The sequence below is a fragment of the Xyrauchen texanus genome, chromosome 14 (genome assembly GCF_025860055.1).
Source record: "Xyrauchen texanus isolate HMW12.3.18 chromosome 14, RBS_HiC_50CHRs, whole genome shotgun sequence".
NCBI lineage: Eukaryota > Metazoa > Chordata > Actinopteri > Cypriniformes > Catostomidae > Xyrauchen > Xyrauchen texanus.
In genome coordinates, this window is record NC_068289.1 from 10,907,723 (window position 1) to 10,919,080 (window position 11,358).

The window sequence follows — 11,358 nt, forward strand, 5'->3', positions numbered from 1 at the left end:
ATCAATCTCCCCTATAGTCAGTCCAAAAATAAATAAAAAGTACAAAGGCCCCAACATACTTCTGGAGAAGTTATTTATCATTTTTCATTCAGAGGTAAAAATAAGTTTTAAACAACCAAGCATCAGTATACTGTTTGCGAACATTTAGACTCCGGCCCCACTGCTGTGGGACGCATTTAGAGGAGCATTTAAATATAAGGACTAATGTGACATTAAAATATTTTATCAATGACTTTATGCCTCATTCTTTGAATATAATTTACATCAGGTCAGTAAAAGAAGCTGTTTTAATCACTCAATGATGATTTAAAGTAATATTTATGCAGTAGAAATTTTTAATTAGTCTTTTTTACATTCTGAATTCATGATGCTAATGCGCTAACACACTATACGCGGCCATAATATGCGCCAGTAACAGTCATTGTAATTTATGATGACACTGATACTATTGCAAAGATGAGTGATTAAAAGTGTTAATGTGCAGAAAAAAGACAAAAGTATGATGATAGGTATGTCTTACTTTGGGCAGATGTGTGATAGCTGAAGATGGCTCAAGAGTGTTTGGGCACTTGAGACTATTTGAGTAGATTTGATTCCTTTTGTTGACTAATTAAACAAACAAAACAAAAACACATAGCATGGTCTTGTAAAATGTCTCTAAGTGAACGATTGTACAGATGTAGGTAACCACCAGCTCAGCAGTAACTGCACGCCGGGGTGTTCATGTTGACTTGACTGACTGAACAATGCAGACAAAATTAGCTGTCGGCCTCAAGGTAGGTGGAGCTCTAGGTCACACCTACCGATGAAGTTCAGCAGCCAGTTAGAAGTTTTCCTAAAAGTTCACCAAGGCAAGCTGTTATGAACCACTGAAACGAACTCTAAACACCTTTTTTTGTAGATTTTGTTCTAAATGACATCATACCCATTCGTTCTTCAATTTCGTACTAAAGATCTAATATGTCATGTGAATTACTTTCTTTATTCAATCAACATCACATCAGCATATTAGTTGAGAACCCAACAAATTCGCACCCTAGTTGCCGAATTCCGAACAAGAACCACCATTTGGTAAATGTTTACGCCCCAAAAATAGCACTCGAAATAGCACTCGCTGTGCTTTTGATGAAATTGAAAGGATGCTGTTAGGGTAACAGTACATTAGGGTTAGGTTTAGGGGTAAATAAATGTCATTATTACTTAGAGGTTTCCGAAAATCAGACGCCCAGTGCCTTTCACCATTCAACCATTCAAGTAAGTTCTCAATAATTTTCCACATGTGCACGACTGTAGTTCCAGCTTCAGATATTCCAGTTCAGAAATTCAAAAAGAATAGACTCATTTTAGCTGACAAAACAATCAACCTCCTGTCGCTGATTTTCCCGTGAGATCAGTCTGATTGAATTCCATTCCAACCCGTTTGAACTGACACCAATGTCAAACCTAGCAGCAGCAATCTTCAAGATACAGTAAATGTAAGTTTTTCTTCTCTAAACTGATGCCTTGGAGTTCTCTTGACATATTAGCAAGTGATGAGAGACAAAGATCCAAATAGGCTTTTCTCAGATTAAAGCTTCCCTCATAATAATGACTAGAAACCAACACCAGGGTCTAAACGCAAACATTGAGTTAACTATCATCTTTTAATGAAGCAGTCGCTGACCCATTAAGAAGCTTTGAATTGAACTCAAGTTTTAAGAAATCATACATCTTAAAATGTAGCTGGAGGGAATTTATGAAAGGCAGGACAATATGATGAAATGACTTCAGTTCGGGCTCAAGCAAAAATTCATTATTTTTTCACTTGAGAGAACGCTGTGAGGCCAAACAAAGATTCACATTCATCTCTCATGAACACAGCACAAAACATTGGGTTGTGCGCTAATTTAAACCATAAATTTAAATGGCATGGTAGAGAATCAGTAGATAGCTGTACAATATACACTGGGGAATACTTTGCTTGGCTCTTATATCATTACATGACTCATCGAACATCTGCTCTACTGGATCATATTATAGAGGATAAGCTGAGACAGAGATGTTGTGTCTTTTGAAAGCCAAGGACGTATGAGTGATGTGCCTATGAGACAATTCTAAACAGACTATATTGCATGCACAAAGGCTGTTGAGTTGATGTTAGAAGGTAAAAAACTGTTCTGAGAATAATACAACATAGTGATGGAAAGCTGATTCTAGATCAATGCGAAAAGACAGCTAGAACAAATGAGACCACTTATATATTGGCACAAAAAGGACTGCTACAGACAAACTGCATGACAATTTCCTGAGTTTTGTGCAAAGTATGGGCAGAATTTAAAGTCTACTTCAAGAATGTTACGGTTATGGATTAACTATGACTGTTGGGCAGAACAGCAGTGAAATGGATTAAAAGATTTATCTTCTCTTCCTCTCCCACTCAGCAGTCTCACCTCCTCTGGTCCACCATCATTCTTTTCATCACATCTTCTTGTTCATCTTCATTATCTCTCCTTCCATCTTCCACTCTCCCTTAAAATGAAATATGAAATGTTTGGTCTGCTGCCGCCTGACTCAATTAGACATGGATCTCTAAGGGGCATTACTGCTCCCTTCATCCCTCTATTATTACATAACCACCTTCATTACAGAACACAGTGCTTGGCTCTTAAACAACTTCACTCACTTTTCTTTCTTTACCACACCCATTATTTTAACCTCCCTCCAACTGTGCATTGTTCCACACATCTGTGCCTCATCATGACCTAACTTTTATATGAGTGTGTAGCTGGGAACCCCAGATGAGGATATTTCTTGGTATGACTCATAACTAAAAAAAAAAATGTTCCTTACATAATCATGTTGTGCATGTAAGCTTTCTTGTAATCTTTGCAAGCTTTGCTTGTCTATTTCACTTGTGTTTTATAATAGATAGGTGGTTAGACAGTGGCCTGTCATAGAATACATATATTTTCTATGTCACATTGGAGGTGTTCAGTAAACCTGATCAGCATAAATGCAATTCAGAAAATATCTGCAGATAATGTTTATAGGCTACCCTATGATTATTGATGTCAAATCTCATTCTGCTCAAATGTGACAAGATTCAGAGAATCAATCTCTTTATTTAATTTACACCCAATTAGAAGACTGCCAAGAGAAGCCCTCTATCCAAGGCAATTTCACTCAACTGTCCTGGATAATTTAAAAAAATGACAGACACTTGAAATTTTCAAATTCCAGAGATGAACCAAAATTCAGTTAACCTAAATTGTATTAAAAAATTTAGAACACAAGCAATCTAAATAGTACAAGAATGATGCAAAATGTTTCAACACATACATTCTTAAACCCAAAGTATACCTTTTTAAATGTTTTTGTCGTTTCTGATGCAAATGCAAGCCTGTCAAAGTATACATGAGGGCTACGACTGATATGAGTGACTGGACTATTTCTCCTCAGGTGTTTTGACACATAAACATGTCTTTATATTCCTTTGGACTCGAGTTATACAAATGTAGGTATCGCCTGACCTCCTCACACATGCGCTCTTGATGTACACATTCACTGTTGTTGTCATTTCCACATTCGTCTCCTGTTGATTACTGGCCATTTCATCTTCTTCTAGTGGTTCATCATATTATTCAGTAAATAATATGGCATATTCAATATTCAAACTTATTAACAGCCTGTTTAAATCGACCAAGTTATTGCATTCAGTAAGACCTCTGGTGGCTAGACAGGGGACCATTCATCCTGATAGATCTTCAATGGTGATCTTGTTCATGTAAGATCGTTTGATCATTTTTGGCCTCAGTGGTTGCACTTTGGAAATTAAAAACAGTCACTTGCGATCAGAGTTTGTGCGATTCCTGAAAATGTTTAATCTACCAATACCAGCTGCGTAGCAAATGGGTCTTATAAGAGCAGATGCAATAACAATGACAGTAATTCCTGAAATATGCTATTCATGCCATAATCTTTATGTTGGCTACACCACCAAAACACACTTAGAACAGTTAAGCTAAATTATTGTATTGCTATTTTGTACAAATCAAATTCAGAACATGAAAAAACAAAACTCTTATAATTTTTTTTATAAATGAACACGACAAACTCTCCCATTACAATGACTGCTGTCACTCACTGCAGGTTTACACTGTTTGAGACCTGCATTTCGACACGAGCTCAATGGCGCTCCGCACACTGTTCTGCACTCTCGCGAATGCTCTCATTAAAAACAAAGCTGTCTAATCAGCATAATAAATTAATTATTTACACAGCGTCTGTGTCTCGATTAGAACAGGATCGTTTTAGTTTTGTCATGTTGCTAATTTTCAGTGTATTTAATATCTATGCTCAAAGCGAGTGTAAAATTGCTTTTCGCTCTTGTTCTATAGCTTATTTTCAAGTGTCAGGTGTTGTTTCTTCAATATTAATTTTCATGTGCTGGGCGAACAGAGCTAGAACATAAAGCAAGCATCTGGGCATTCAGACGGTTTAAAACGTGCGCATCGGATCTGTTGTTATTACAGATAGGACAAAGGAATAATCTAAGTGGCTCCGATTGGCCATTGCAATTTCATTGCTCAAAGGACATGTTAGATATTGGTTAGAATACTCAACCGCTGCAAAAACACGTTGTAAATAGAAACCATTGACGCAATAGTAGCAGACTTAAATTGAACGCTGTAATCATCAATTTTCACTATTACATAATCGTGGCGGCCGTTATCGTTTCTCGTAATCGTTTTTTGCACCTCTGGGCCCAAATGTACTCCAATGTTTTTAACACTACACTGACACAGAGGTCATGCTGCAATGTCTGAACAGCAAGCCTTTTCCATTTCTGAGTGCAGGTGTCAAACACAGCTGCTAACCACATGGACTGATTCTTTTATTTATTTAATTTTTGGTCAATACTGCTAAAATATAAGTGGGCTGTGTTGTGAGTGAAGTTCTACAGGAATCCTGCAGGATTTTCATTGTACCTGCAGGATGTGTGCAGATATCCTCCAGGAATGATGAAATACTGCAGGACACATGGACAAACCGTGCAGGATATTCATACAGGTTTTAGAATGGAACTTTAAAAGCCACAGAGACATGCAGGAATAGCCAGCACACTTCCGGCACAGGAAATTTCTACCGGACAACTGCAAACCTCCTGCAGGAATAAAACAGTATCCTACAGGATACACAGGAGGACACACCGATATAATAACTGTAATAACATATATTAACACTGCTATTGTTATATACCTGACTGTCTTTTCAAAACAAGACAATTATTTACATAAAAAAATAAACATTTAAGAAGAGACACCATTTAAAGGATTTTTTTTTTTTTACTCTTTTTAAAAAATATATTGAAAATGGCATTGTATGTGTTAGGGGGTGCAGTATATGCTGTAGTGTTTACCCATATAATTAAAACGTTATATTTTAATAAGCATCAGACTACATAACCTGTTTATCGATTTACATTAGTACGTACATGCATCTAAATGCTTTAGCTAACTGTTTGATATAATGATCTTCATTCAATAGTGGAGGTGACGCTTTACAGTATAGTTTGTACCGTTAAAGATGTTGCGTCGCGTCTAGCTGTTATCACCGACTCGTGTCATAATAGTGTCGCATGTTTCAGATGCATCAAAAGACCGCTGTGCTCTGTTCCATTTGTTGCGCTCCGTATCAGGTTTTTGAACAATAATGCATCCTGTGTACATCTTGTTTAACAGTACATACCAGACTACAGAGCTTCACTTCTAGACTATTTTGTTCATACAATATCAGTCTAACCTTGTATCTCGTTTTTGTGCTGTGTTGTAATGTCTTTTGTTTTTTATTAAATGTTGGGCTTTCAGCCACACCGATATGGACCAGATGGCAGATTGTGAATCTCATGGAAAAAATGTGATGTTATGAGCTGTTATGAGATGTATTATTGACATGTCCAAAAAACCCTTCCTTGAATGCCTTTATGCATTCAACATTAATTGAAATGTACCTATTGTTTTTCCCCAGACACAGTGGACAGTCCTAAAGGAAATTAACAAGGCAAAAATCAGGGAAAAGGCATGGATGAATGATGATATAATACTTTTATAAAAGATTAGGTAATACTTTTCCACTTAGTTTTTTAAAAGACTTTGGAAAAATAAAATACATTTTATACGAATCCAATGTAAAATTGATAACAGATGTTTGATTAGAATGATCTAAAACATACACCTTTGTGAATATAAAAACATACTGTATCTGTGGTGTGCACAGACCTGATCAGGGAGGGGCGGAAGGATAAAAAAGGACACTGGTAATATACAGTACTGTGCAAAAGTTTTAGGCACTTGTGAAAAATGTTGCATAGTGAGGATGTCTTCAAAAATAATTAAATAAATAGTTTTCATTTATCAGTTAATGTCATACAAAGTCTAGTAAACATAAAAAAGCTAAATCAATATTCAGTGTGACAGCACCAATTTACATTTATGCATTTGGCAGACGCGTTTATCCAAAGCAAGCCCTTATAACAGGGACAACCCCACTGAAACCTATTGCCACCTAAAAACACATGCTTAGTATCAACATATAATGTATCTCATCTCACACCATTGTTCTGATTCTTCACAGTTGTCAGCAATACTGTCCTATTTCTTAGCTTGTTTAATTCTCTGTTTTCTAGGTGTGACTGACTGCTTGGGAATTTAACAGATTATGTCATCCATAATGACAACATTTCCATAAATGAAATTATTCCTAGGAAAACAATTGACTACTTGTGAGGGAAAAATCATGCAGGATAACACTCAAATAGTCCCTGAAGAACACTCCTGCACAATGTGTACGGTTTAACACTTGCTATGTTTTGCAGGATTTGAAATCTACCCTGGACAATATTCCTGCAGAGGCTAAAGGTGTTTTAATAACCTGTAAGTCAATTCATGCAGAAAATTATTTCAATTCCTTCATTATATTCCTGCACGATTGCTACAGCAAAATTAGCCGAAATCCTGTAGGAAAACGGCAGAAAATTCCTGCAGGATTCCTGTGTTTTTTGTTTTGTTTTTTTAATAGCCAATCGTTGTTCACAAGTATATGCATTACTTAGAATTCGCACATATTATTTTCGCAATTGTCTATCATTGCCCCAATCTATCCCATCAGCCAAATCTCTTGTCTTTATCTGTGGCCATCTTCACTGGAGGGAGGAAGTAAACAAAATATAAATAAATCAATAAATACAGTGAAAACTGTGTAACATTCGACGCCAATGCAATGAAATGGGGACAAATAATATATAAATTCCTTGGCAAAGTGCAGGCTCAGGATTATTACCGTGACGCAATAACACAACAATAAGCGAATTCTGTCGTGATTAACACGTGACTAATTCCATAACACTGGATCAATTCCGCTTGTTTTCACTGTGAATACCTTAAGTATTTAGGGGGGGGGGAAACGTTACTGCACAACCATCAAACATACAGGACTGTGTTCTTTGATTGTTCTTTGCTGCTATTCCCTCGACACATGACTCACATGAGCACATTATTATAGAACAAAACAATTCAGCACAGCGTGTAGGCTACATTGCGATTAAACAAAAGAACACACACAATGGGATTGAACAATGCCTCATGTCTATAAACTGCGCTGCCATACATGTATTGAAAGTATTACGAATGATTTTCAATTACGGAAGATTCTCATTGATAGTTGTTCATTAAAAAAGTAACCTGCCTACTTTTCTGTTGCAATACTGTAGCATTTTAAAATCGTACATAGCACAGCATACATTGTGAACAAAGGACTGGATGCCTACCTATACCCAAACTACCTACATTGCATTATTACACATCCCCATCTATATACATTCAATACATTTAAGGATAAATTCATGTTTGCAAACTTATTAGCGATTACATTAAAAGCGCGCCATATCTGTATACGGTATTGGTGGGGGGAAACATAACTTACCGTTGTGTCAGCTCAAGATCAGTAGTTTTAATTTCTTTTCTAAAGCGCTGATAACTCAAGCTTGAACGTGGTGACCACACTTAACATCCTTTGTGGTGGACGCTTTTCCCATTCCAAAGCAATGCTTTAGAATCCAGTGTTATATTGAGTTATACAGTGATCTAATGTAAAGACAACTGATATTTCAGGACGTTAACCCTCCAGTAGGAAATGGTTCACATCATTTTTTAAAACAAGTCCTGATCCTTTCAAACGGACCCCCTTTCATGATAAGCTTGCTTTCTGGTCTTCCTCTGGTTTTCTTTCCTTTCTAGTGTGCTATCTGATGGCACACACTGTTTTCATTTTGACTCTCACGCTCGGTCTTTGGAGTGTACCATTCGCTTAGGCAGCGGGGGTGTCGCGTGGCAAAGGCGCACAAAGAGTGCACTGCATCCAGTATTATCTTTATACAATTATAAATTAATATATGGGAATACTAATCATATGAGTGAAATTTTATTGTAAACAATATTCCTGTAAGTGGGAAATGTCAATGTTCACATATTGTCTCTATAGTGTATACTTATTCCTAGTTTAATTAGAGGGGGAGTGGTCAAATATTCCAGGATGTGACCGAGTATCCGCGTCGAGCATAATGAAACAAATTTACAGCAATGGAAAAAAGATAAGCTAAAGACAGACCATTTAGAAATGAGAGCATTTTTAATCTATCTTTTCTATTTAAAAAATCTGAGTGGCATGTGAGAGGTTTTGCTGAACTGTATTATCGTCCCTGGCGCTGTCTAGTGCTGAAACAGGACACATGTATCATCAGTAGCAAATACGCTTCATGCGCTTCAGATCTCCTCTAAAAAGACAGACCAAAGAATATACAGCACAAATAGTGTTTGTTTTAGATCCTACAGGGGATGTCAACTGTCTTGTTCTGGGTCGGCCTTTGACACACAGATTCGATTTCTTCTCTCTTCAACAGGCTGAATTTGCACGGCTTGTTTGTAATGCCCTCTTGCGTAACAGCTACATCAATACAATACTACAGAAAAAACTATGCATTTAGGTGGCAACCTAGAAAATGTTCTCAACACTAAACAAGGTTTTTCGAACACTTCTTAGAGGAACTCCCCCTCAAATCACAAAGAAACATAATATTTTGTCCACATAGGCTAGCAAACATCACATTGTAATAAACAGTAATAAAATGTAGTAATAAAATTAACTGACATTAATAACAATGAGAAGGTAAAATATTGTCAGTTTTCCTTAGAACATTATTGCTCCAATACATCAAATACAACTTTAGTTTGAATACGTGCATTAAGTTGTAGTCCTCCTAAAGTGTTTTTATTTTATTTTATATATAATATATGAATGTGTAAAATCCAAATGTCTATTACGTAAAAAGAACATTTACCTGTTTAAGTATGATTGGAGGAAAATAGACAGATACGTTTTAATTGCTATAATTTCCAGATATTTGGCCCCTCGAAATTGACTCATTAATGTAACCTTTAACCTCGCAGAAGGGTCTGCACCTTAAAAAAAAAAACTACACCTTTTTTTTTTCTTCCTATATGAAGATGCACAGGGCTTTAGCTAGTGGTGTGAAAGGTGGAACTTATTCTAGGGGCCCACATTTCAACAAATTATAAACTGTATTTTTAATAGGAAAGGGGCCCAGAACATTATACAATCAGGGGCCCCATTCCTTATACAGCCCTGTAGATGCATAAATGCTGGCCATGATATCTGAACAGATACACATGCAAAGTGCTCGCCCTGCTGGTGCTACATTGAAACTGCAATGAGAACTAGGTTATCTGTTTGACAAAATGCATTGTTCAAATCAGATATATCTCTTAAATTTAATGGTAGTTCATTGTTTAAGCAGGGTATTGGCTAGAAGGCTTATACCCTATACTTGCTTTTGCACACATACATTTAATTTAAAGTAGAGAAAACTGACAGGTTAATCTGTTTAAAAGCAAGAAGCTAATAAACAAAGGTAACAAACTGTTCTGTCAAATATTAGATTTCTGTAGACACAATTAATTCAGATGCAAGGTGAATAATTTGATAGGTGTTTCAATAATTGCCAACTGAATACAGTATTCTACACCAAACAGTCTCAGACTTTAGAGTTCAAGCAGAAACTAAAAGTAGGCTATGAGAAATTAAAGTGTAATCTCCGGTGGGTTCCACCGATGTGGCAGTTGAGGAACCCCAAATGTTGCCTCAAGTATCTTTTACACAGTATCAGGGCTATTTAGACCACAGCAGTCACAGTTCCCATATGTAATTGTTCAAAGGACAAGAATGTCATGGAATGTCTATAGCTTGATTGACAAGAAAATCAGGAAGACATTTAAAAATCCTGTCGTTATTTTGGGCATTCATCACACAACCTGCATTGCATTGCACATTAGCATTTTTCTTGATTTCAGAGATGCATAAATTGATGAAGACTGGTGGGGTCAGACGTTCACTCTTCCATCTAAAATTGTCTTTTGGCACACAATGCAAATACACCAATGTGTGGTTGTATCTTTGGCCTATGTCCAGTACACCACTGAGCTGGAAAATTTGCCTTATTGTTATTATTGTTATGCACACAACTGATGGCTATGCTGGTTTTTAAATAGTAATTACATACATGCAGCTTCCATAGAGGCTGTGCTTTGAGGTTTTACCACAAACTACCAAATGCCATGAACTGCCTAATCCTGGTGCTCAAATAAATGTTTGATCCATTAACCACTAACTGGCTGGCTATGTGAATCTTGCAGACCACAAATAAATCAGAACCATCTGCTGAAATTCGATGGAGAGTTTATGGAGTTCTGTTCATGCCAATCCTCGAATGAGGCTGACCCATGCCCAATCCACAAACATTTATTTCCCTTTTTTCTTTCTTTTTCATGTATTAAAAGGACATATGACTGATTTAAATAGACTACTAAAGCAAAAGAGTGAGCCCACTTTAAAAGTTTGTTTACGGCACAGCTTGAAGTAACAATCCCTAATTTTTACTGTTCCAATAAACTATTTTCAGAATTTCAGGTACGTAATACAGTTCTATAAGAATTAGCATGGTGAACATTAGACTTTATTCGGAGTAGGGCCATATTTAAGTTTTGACAAGAATGAGAAGCAGGCTGTAAGGGATAGACTTACAGTCTGTACAATGGCAAACACTGTAGGTTACAACATGGCTAAAAGCCCCCGAGGTAAAAGACACTTGATTTTATTTTCTCCCAAAACACTAAAAACAAAAATTACCATGATACTTCCCTTAACACCTGTTTGTCACAATACACTGCAAAATATTCCTGATCAATAAAATCATTGCATGTAGTATCTACAGATAGATCTTGAGGTAATTTGATCTATTATTTAATC

The 11,358-nt window shown here is 36.5% G+C and overlaps 1 protein-coding gene across 2 annotated transcripts in view; it reads right to left on the minus strand.

Annotated features, from left to right (window-relative positions):
- LOC127654814 (transmembrane protein 198-B-like) overlaps positions 1 to 8,296 on the minus strand; it is a 61,234-nt gene extending 52,938 nt beyond the window's left edge. The window contains exons 1-2 of one of the 2 annotated variants that reach the window (XM_052142267.1): positions 7,960 to 8,296; positions 2,430 to 2,508 (exon numbers count right to left, since the gene is read on the minus strand). The gene's annotated coding sequence lies outside the window, so the exon portion shown is untranslated. The remainder of the gene's footprint in view (positions 1 to 2,429; positions 2,509 to 7,959) is intronic. The other variant, XM_052142265.1, reaches the window with a different exon arrangement.
- Positions 8,297 to 11,358: the final 3,062 nt, after the last annotated feature.